This window comes from Penaeus monodon, chromosome 12 (assembly GCF_015228065.2).
Source record: "Penaeus monodon isolate SGIC_2016 chromosome 12, NSTDA_Pmon_1, whole genome shotgun sequence".
Classification (NCBI taxonomy): domain Eukaryota; kingdom Metazoa; phylum Arthropoda; class Malacostraca; order Decapoda; family Penaeidae; genus Penaeus; species Penaeus monodon.
In genome coordinates this window covers 35053422-35063421 of record NC_051397.1, presented here as the reverse complement: position 1 = coordinate 35063421, position 10000 = coordinate 35053422, and the positions used below count along the sequence as shown (strand labels likewise).

The window sequence follows — 10000 nt, the reverse complement described above, 5'->3', positions numbered from 1 at the left end:
TTTTTATATTTATATAAAATTATATAAAAATATATAAAAAAAAAAAAAAAAGAAAACCAAAAAACCATATATATATTTTTTTATATCTTAATATATATAAAAAATATATAATCAAATATATATATATATATTATATATATTTTAAAATAAAATTTTATAATATATTTTCTTTTATATATATAAAAAATTATTTAAAAAAGGAGAGAGAGAGAGAAAAGGGGAAGAGAGAGAGAGGGGAGAGGGGAGAAATGGGTGTGTGTGTTTGTGAGTCAGGGGATATATTTGTATGTACTGTTTGTATCCCGCAAACACCCACATCCCCCAACACCCCACAACAAACAAAACACCCACACACCCCACCCCAACCACACACACAAAAACACACCCAAACACCCCACACAAAAAAAACAGACCAAAAACACAAAACAACACATAACCAAAAACCTCTATTTTATATTTTAATTATATTATCTAAAATATATATAATATATTATATATCAAAATTTTTTTTATAAAATATTAATATAAAAAAATATCAATATTCTATATATATTTTTAATATTTTATCTCTCTCATATTTATATATTATATTAATTTATATCTTCTTTTAAGGGTTTGGGTTTTCATGTCTGAGCCGCCGTGGTCCAAAGCAGGGATACTTAATTTTTTTTTTTCCCCATGTTGTGGTGCTTTTGGGAGGGGTACGTGGTAGGGCCCCCCAACCCCCTTTTCCACGGAGAGTCCGGGTTGGGTTCCCTTTTTTGGAATTTCTCTCTTTTTTTACCCGGGGGTTTGGGGAAACCAAGAAACTGATTTTTTGGGCGGGTTTTTGGCCCCCGGGGCTGGGTTTAGGAAATCGGGTGAATTTTCCTTCCCCAAAGGGGGAAAACAACCGCCGGTCGGGGGCCTCAAACCCCCCTCGAACCCCAAGTTTGGGCCGTCGTGACAGCCCTTGGGATTTCCGATGCTCTAAAACCAATTGCCCCCACCCGCGGGGCCCTTGGCGATAGGGGGCTTCCATGTTTTTTCCCTTTGGAAAATTTTAAAGGGGCGGTGGTTTCCTTTCCCTTTTCCCCCCCGGGTGTTTTTTTTTTTTTTTTTTTTTTTTTTTTTTTTTTTTTCGATCACCATCTCTTTTTTACCCCCACTGACTTGGGCGGGGCTTGTCCCCCCTTTTGGCTAGGCAGGCAATCGAGGTGAAGTTCCTTGCCCAAGGGAAAAAACCCGGGGCCCCGGGATTTCAAACCCCCGAACTAAAATTACCTTTTTGTGAAAAGCCCTTGAGTCCGACGCTCTCAACCTTCGGCCCCCCCCGCGCCCCCATATATATAAAATTTATATATATAAAATATATTTTATATAAAAGTATATATATATAATATATATATTTTAACATATATATATTTTAATATTTTAATATTTTTAAAATTTAAAATATATATAAAAATATATAATATATAATAATAATAATAATATATATATATTTTATATATATATATATATTATAGAAAAAAAAAAAAAAAAGAAAAAATTTTATATATAAATATTTTAAAAAAATATAATATATATTATATATTATATTTTAATTATTTTATATATAATATTAAAATTATATTAAACACATTAATTATTTTTATATTTATAGATATATTATTAGATATATATAATATATAAAATATTATTATTTTCTCCTTCCTCTTCTCTAAAATATTTTAATTTTTATTTATATATTATATATATAAATATATATATTATTTATTATATTTAAAAAAATTAAATATATATTTTTTATATTTTAAAATATATATTAATTAATTTATTATTAATTATTATGTATTTTTAGTATTATGTTGTATGTATTTATTGTCCACGAACCTTTTTTTCCTTTTGTTAAGGGTTTTTTCCCCGGCGGGCAAAAAAAAACCCAAAAAATTAATTCCTTGTTTTTTTAAAACCAGGGGAAACCCGAGTCTTTTTTCCTGCCTTGGGAAATTCACAAGAAAGGAGGAAAACAGTTTTAGCCTCGCAACAGGGGTTTTTTTTTTTTTTACTTGTGAAACTACCCGCTCGGGCAGCCCTAAAAAGGGACTTAAATTGATCCCCAAGGGTGAATTTTTTTTTATATTAAGGGGGGTGATTTTCTTTCGATTTTGGGCTGAGGGGAGGGGTGGCCCCTTTGCCTTTTTCTATTTCTTTGTTTTTTATTTAATTTTTTTTCCCCTTCTCTGGGCCTATCTTTCTTTCCCTCCCCGTCCCCCTCCCCTTCTCCCCTAAACCCCCCTCTCTCTCTCCCCCACCCCTCCTTCCTCTTCCCCCTCTCCCCACCCCCCCGGCTCTTCTTTTCTCCACCCTCAGCCCTTCCCCCCCTTCCCTCCCCCCCAAATCCTCTCTCGTTTTTTCCCTTTCCCCTTCTTCTCTCTTCCTTCTCCTCACCCCTTCCTCTTCCTTCTCCCCTTTTCCTTCTTTCTCTCTCCTCCCCTCCTCTCTCTCTCTCTCCCTTCCCCTCTCTCTTTTCTCCTCTCTCTCCTCCTCTTTTTTCTCTCTCTCCTTCTCCCCCCCTCCCTTCTCCCTTCTAAACCCCTTCTCCCCCCCCCTCCCCTCCACCCTCCCCGTCCTCTTCTCTCTCTTCCTCCCGTCCCCCCCTTCTCGCCCTTCTCTCCCCCCCCCCTTTGGCCCTTTTGTCTCTCCCCCTTTTCCTCTCCCTCCTCTCTCTCCTTCCTCCCTTCCCCCCCACCTCCCCCCCCCCCCCCATCTCTCTCGCTTCTCTCTTCCGTCCTTCTCTCTCCCCCTTTCTCCCCCCCTCTTTTTCTCCTCCTTTCTCTTTTCTTTCTTTTTCTCTCTCTCCCTTTTTCTTTTTCTCTCCTCCTTCTCTCTCCCCTCCCCCCTCCTCTCATCTCTCCCTCTCTCTTCCTCTCACCCCTTCTTCCTTCTCTGGCCCTCCCTCTCCCCCTCCCTCACCCCATTTTTTCATTCCTCTCCCCCTCTCCCCCTCCTCTTTTCCCCTCCTTTCTCTGGGGTCTTCTCCCCCCCCTCCCACTCCCTCTCTCCCCCTCTCTCTCTCCTCTCCTTTTCCCTTCCTCTTTTTCCCCTCCCTTTCTCTCTCCTCGCCCCTAAAAAATTTAATTTAAATTTTTATTTTATTTTTTTTTCCCTTTTTTTTGATCCTTTTGTTATTCTTTCCCCCATTAAAGAAAATAATAAAAAATATATTAATATATTTTAAATATATAAAATATATATATAAAATATTTTTAATTTTAATAATAAATTAATATATAGGTTTTTTTTTTTAGGTTTTTTTTTTTTTTTTTTTATTTTTGGGGGGGGGGGGGGAAATTAAAGATAGATACATAGATAAATAGATATAAAAGGTTTTAATATTTTATATATATATATATTTTATTATTATATATAATATATATTTTATATTTATATATATATATATATATAATAATATTATATAATATATATAAATATATATATAAATATATATATAAAAATGTTTTTTTTTTTTTTGTTGTGTTTTGTTGTGGGGTTGTTGGGGGTGTGTGTGTGGGGTTTTGGTGTGTTTTGTGTGGGGTGTGTGTGTGTTTTTGGGGTTGTAGGGGTGTGTGTGTGTGTGTTGTGTGTTTTTGTGTGTGTGTTTTTTTTTTTTAAAAAACTTTTCTATAAAAAAATATATATAAAAAAAAAAAAAAAAAAAAAAAAACATTTTTTGTTTTGTGTATAACATTATATAATATATATTTAAAAAAAAAATATATATATATATTTATATAACTTTCCATAAAATTTTATATATATATATATATACTTTTAAAAATTTTATTTAATATAATATAATATATTTTTTCTTTTATAAAATTTATATTAAATTTAATATTTTGTTATATATATATTATAAATATAAAAATTTTACCTATTTTTATTGATATATATATATAAAATTTAATATCTATATATCTATATCTATATAAAATTTGTTTTTGTATTTTTTGGTTTTTTTTTTTTTTTTTTTTTTTTTGTTTTCCCCTTAAAAATTTTTGTTTTTTTTTGTTTTTGTTTTTTTTTTGTTTTTGTTTTTCCCCAAAACCCGTTTTTTTTTTTTTTTTTTTTTTTTTTTGGTTTTTTTAATTTTTTGTAAAAAAGTTAAAATATCTAATATATATAATATATTTTAAATATATAATATATATTTTATATATAAAATAAAATTATATTAAAAATATATAAAAAATAAAAAAATCATAAAAATAAATATATAATATATTTTATTTTAAAATTTTAAATATATATAAAATTATATAATTTATGATGCTTTTCCGTATATATCTATTTTTATTTTTTATATATATATTTTTTATTTTTTAATACTATATTTTAAAATATATTTTAATTATTTTTATAAATTTTTTATATTTTTAAAATATAAAAAAATTTTAATTTTATTTATATTATATATATTATATATAAATTATTACCCCATATTTAAAAATTTTACCTAAAATTTTTTTCTACAATTTTAAAATACTTATATTATATCTTTATATTTTAATATATATATTATATAAATTTATCTTTTTTTCTCTATATCCAAATAACTTTATTTTAATATACTATATATATATATTTACAATTTTTTTATTTTAAAATTTATATTTTCTATTTTTTTTATATAAAAATATTTTTTCCCTACAATATAAAACCCCTTTTCTAAAATTATATATTTTTTCTTTTTATTATATTTATATTTTTCAAATATCTTAATATTATTTATTTTATATATTTAATTTTATTTTAATTTTTTAATATATCTAAAAATTTATACTTATATATCTTTTTTCTATTAATCTTAACCTTTAACCCCCCGATACTATTCATATATATATCTATAAAAATTTAGGATATAAATCTATTATATATATCTTTTTTAAAATTTTTCTATTCAAAACATATTTTAATATAAAAATTCTATATTTTCTATTTTTTCTAATATTTTTTATTCTTTATATATATATTTTAATTTTTCATTTTTTTTTCTCTATTATATACCCCTTTAATTCTTTTTTCTATCTACTTTTTTTTTTCTTTTTCTTTTTTTCTCCCTCTCTTCTTCTCCTATTTTTTCTATAAAATTTATCTTTTAATTATTTTATATTTACTTTTTATATATATAGTTTTTCCCCTTTTTCTCTTTTATTTTTTCTTCTTTTTTCATTTTTTTATTTTTCTAAAATTCATATTTTTATTTTTATTTTTCATTTATATATCTTTTTTCTCCCCCCCCTTTTCCCTTTCTTTTTTTCTCTTTTTTCCCCCCTTCCTTTTCTCTCTCTATTTAAATTCTCTCCTTTTCCCCTCTATATCCCCAAACTAAAACTCTCTCTTTTCTAATCTTTCCCCTTTCTCTCGTTTTTCCCCTTGGTCTTTTTTTTTTCCTTCCCGCTAAAAAAACCCACTATTTCAAATCTCATCTCCTTTTTCCTTCTCTATTTTTCTTCTTTTTTTTCTCTATTATATCTCTTTTCTCTCATTTTTCCTCTTTATTTCTCTCCCCTTTTCTCTCTTCTCTCAAATATTTATTTTCTTTATATTCTCTACTCTTTTATCTTTTCTATAATAAAAACATACCCCCAAATTATATTAAAAGGGGAAGGACAGATGAGGGGGCTGAACCACGGTTTGAAAGGATTTTCCCAGGCTCAATCACGGGGGCCCCCTGAAATGCCAAGGCGAAACTTTCGGGAGAGCTCTAAAGCTGCGTGCATGCCCTAGTTTTTCATTTTCCGGGCACCTAAATGGCCGTGGAAAGTACGCCCAGAAAGGCCCATAGGGTTACTTGCTTGGGAATAACCACAAATACAGGCAACTGATGGAATATTCGCATCCCAGAAAATCTAACGGTCTGATAAAAACAGATTTCGATTTTTGGAGCATTTTGGTAGTCCTGGGTAAAAGCATGCGGGGGTGGTTGTTTTTAAATTTCACGTTTTCATTTTTTTCTTTGGTTGTACTTTAAAATATTGCATGCTCGCAAAAAAAAAAAAAAAAACACACACCCACACAAGGGTATTTGCTTTTTCCCCCAAATCCCTGAAAAGACACTGTCATGCCCCCTTTTGGGACTTCTCGTAAAAAGTGTTGTGTGTCCACTGGCTAATAAATTTTTTAAAACCAAACCCGATTTCTGTCTATCTTTTTTCCCTTTAAATTTTCATAGTCCCTCTCCCCTCTCCTAAACAACTCTCTCTCCCTTTTCCTCCCTCTCTCTCTCCCCGGGTTCTTTTCTCTCTCCCCTCCTCTCCCCTCTCTCGCTCTAAATCTCCCTCCCCTTCCAATCTCTCCCTTTAATTTCCTTCCCCCCTCCTTCCCTCCCTCCTCCCCCCCCCTTCCCCCCCCTCCCCCTCCCCCCCCCCATCCCCCCCTCCCCACTCTTTTCCATATCCTTCAATCCTCAAAAATCCCGCCTCTCCCCCTCCTACCCCACGTTTGCCTACCAAAATCTCTGGAAAAAGTCCCGGGGATCCTTAGAGGGTGTAGTTATCCCAAAACAAAATTTCCCATTTTCCTCGGGCCCCCCCTTCTATCCCAAAGGGGCGGGGGGTCAGCCCAATCGGGGGGTTTTTTCATCTACGTTTCGGATGATGGGGTTTCGTGTACGTGTTTAAATTTCGCCTAGGGGGGAAAAAAAGGGCCATAAATACTCTTGTAAAAAACTTTGTTGTTGTCAGAAGGGGGCGGTTTTTTGCATATGAGGCTGAGGGGGGTACCCTTTTTTTTCATTTTTTTTTTTTTTTTTTTAAATTCGTCTGGTGTGTTCTCCCCTCCCTCTTTTTTTTCTTTTTTGTTTTCCCATTCTTTTCTCTGTCTTTTTAGGATTGTTTTTTTTTTTTTTTCGCTCTTTTCCCCACGTTCGTCAAATATTTTTTTTGTTTGTTTCTTCACCTTTTTGTCTCCAGCTTCCCCTTTACGTTTCATTTTTTTTGCTCCCCCCCTTTTCTTTTTCCTTTTTTCCCCCCCCCCTCCCACCCCTCTGCTTCCTCCCCCGCTTCCCCCCCTTTTCCTCCCCCCCCGCCCCCTCCCCTCTCCCCCCTTCACACCAACCCCACTTCCCCTCTCCCCCCGTCTCTCTCCCTTCTCCCCTCTCTCCTTTCATTTTCTCCCCCCTTCTCCCCCGGCCTCCCCGTCCCCCTCCCCTTCTCCCATTCCCCTCCCTCCTCTCCCTCTCTAAAATCTCTTCCCCCCCCCTCCCCCTCCCCCCCTCCCCCCCTCCCCCCCCCTCCCCCCCCTTCCCCCTTTCCCCCCTCCCCCCTTTTTTTCCCTTTTTCCCTTTTTCCCCCTTCCCCCCTCCTTTTCCCTCTCCCCCTTTTCCCCTTTTCTCCCCCCTTCCTTCTATTTTCTCTCCCCCCCCTTTCCCCCCTCCCCCCTCAGTTCCTCCTCTTTTTCCCCCCCCCTCTCTCTCCCCCTCCCCCCCCCGCCCCCTTTCCCCCTTTCCCCTTTTCCATCCCTCCCTCCCTCTCTCTCTTTCCCCCCTTCCCTTTCCCCCAAGTTTTTACCCTTTCCCCCCTTCCCCCCCTTTTTTTTTTCCCTTTTTTCCTTCCCTTTTTTCCCCACCCCCCACTCCGGTAATTCAAAAATTCTTTTTCCGGGGAAAGCAAGTCGGGGAAAAACATACTTTAAATTTCTTGAAAAAAAACAATTTTAAACCTTGTTTTTTTAGTTTTAAAAAAAGAAAAGGAAACCTAAAAAAAAAAAAGAAAAAGAAAAGAAAAATACTTTACTAATGAACTATTGAATATAATGTTATTGCTTAGCATCTTTATGCATATTATATTATATTGTTATTATCTATTATCATTATATTTATATTATATAATATCATTATCATTATTATTATTATTATCATATTTTGTGTTGTTATGTGTGTTTTTTTGGTCCAACATTGACATATATATATGTTTATATATTATATATATATATATATATATATATATATATATATATATATATATATAGTATATATATATATATATATATATATATATATAGTATATATATATATATATATATATATATGTATATTATCTATATATATATATATGTGTTGTTTTGATGTAGTGTGTATATATCTAAAAATATTATATATCTATATATATATTATTATCTATATCTATTATATATTATATTATATATTATCTATATACACACATATGTATATATATATACACACATATATGTATATCTATCTATCTATCTATATTATATATCTATCTATCTATTATGTTTTCGTTGTTGTATTTTGTGTGTGTGTGTGTGTGTGTGTGTGTGTGTGTGTGTATGTATGTATGTATATGTATATATATGTATATGTATGTATATATGTTTATCTATTTATCTATTTTTTATTCCATTTCTCTAAAGGCGACGTCCTTTTTTCATCTTAAGTTTTCTCGGTTGTTTTCGCTTGGTCCTGTTTTCGCTCTCTTTTATCACCGTTACTTTGCCACGCCTCCTTTGCCGTTGTTTTTTTTTGTTTGCTTCTTAATTTGTTTCTTTCTTTGTTTATTTGTTGAACGGTTTTTCCGTTTTGATTTTTCTTTCTTTTGTTTACGCTTCTTTCATCTTCATTATTTTCCCCTTCTTTTCTATACGGGGGTTTATTTGTCTGCCTTTTACTTTTTTCTTTTCTTTTTCTGCTTTCTGTTTATTTTTTTCTTTTCTTTTTTCTTCTTCTCCTTTTTCATTTTTTCTTTTCCTTCTTCTTCTTTTTCATTTCTTCTTCTCCTTCTTCTTCTTTTTTTCTTCTTCTTCTTCCTCTTCTTTTCTTATTATTATTCGTCTTCCTCTCCTTTTTCTTTCCTTGTTTCCTCTTTCTTTTTTTCTCTTCTGTCTTCTTTTTCTTCCTCTTCATTTTTTCCCTTTTCTTCTTCGCTGTCTTCTTTTTTTGCTTTTGTCTTTTCTTCCTTTCTCTTCTTCTCCTTCGCTGTTTTTGCTTTTTTTTTTTTTCTCCTTCTTTCTCCTCTTCTCTATGTTCTTCCTCTTCCTTGTCTTTCGTTGTTTTCTTTTTTTCTTCTTTCCCTCTTCTCTCTTCCTTCTCCACGCATCCTTTGTCAGTGTTTTCACGCAGGATCTAAGTTGCATGCATTCCTTAAGACCTCTTTCAATTACCTCTAATATTTTCTCATCAACTTCTCTCTAACAACTTTTTTCCCAATTTTTTTTTTTTTTCAAAGTCTTTTTTTTTTCTCTCTCTCTCTCTTTTGACTTAAGTTGTTTTCGTGTTCTCTTACGAGCTCATTTACTATTGTTTTTCTTTTCTTTTCTTTTCTTTTCTTTTGATTTACTTAATTTTCTTTTGTTTTTTTCTATCTTTCTTCAATCTTCTCGTCTTTTTGTTCGTATTTTCTTAATCGGTTTGTGTGTTTCTCTTCGTGATTTAATTAACAGTCTCTTTTTTCTATCTGTTTCTTCCCTTCAACAAAATGGCTTTACTTCTCTCTCCTTTGCACACCCTTTCTCATTGTCTCTTTTCCTCCTTCGTCTCTACTGCCTCACCTTCTTAAACTTTTCCCCTCATTTCATTTATCACCTCTTTCCCCTCGTCCCCTTTATCATTTTTATTTTTATTTTTTTAATTCTCTCGCGAGGCTCTGACTCCTTAACACTTTTCTTCCCTTCCTTTCGCCTCTTCTTCTTCTTCCTCTTCCTCTTCTTCTCAGATTTCATCCTCGCCCTATTTCCCCTCGTCCACTTTATCATTTTATTTTATTTCATTTATATACATACATGCATTTATATATATATATATATATATATATATATATATATATATATATATATATATATATATATATATATATATATATATATATATATATATATATATATATATAATTTTTATTATTCTTTAAAATTCTCTCCTAAACACTTTCCTTCCTCTTCTTTCGCCTGTTCTCTCTCTTCATCTTCTTCTCAGATTTCGTCCTCGCCCTTTTTATCC

General features: G+C 32.2%; 1 protein-coding gene across 1 annotated transcript in view; it reads right to left on the bottom strand.

The window, feature by feature from the left end:
* The window catches only part of LOC119579686 (putative uncharacterized protein DDB_G0290521), a 35058-nt gene that overhangs the window by 24461 nt on the left and 597 nt on the right, over positions 1 to 10000 (bottom strand). The window lies entirely within an intron of this gene.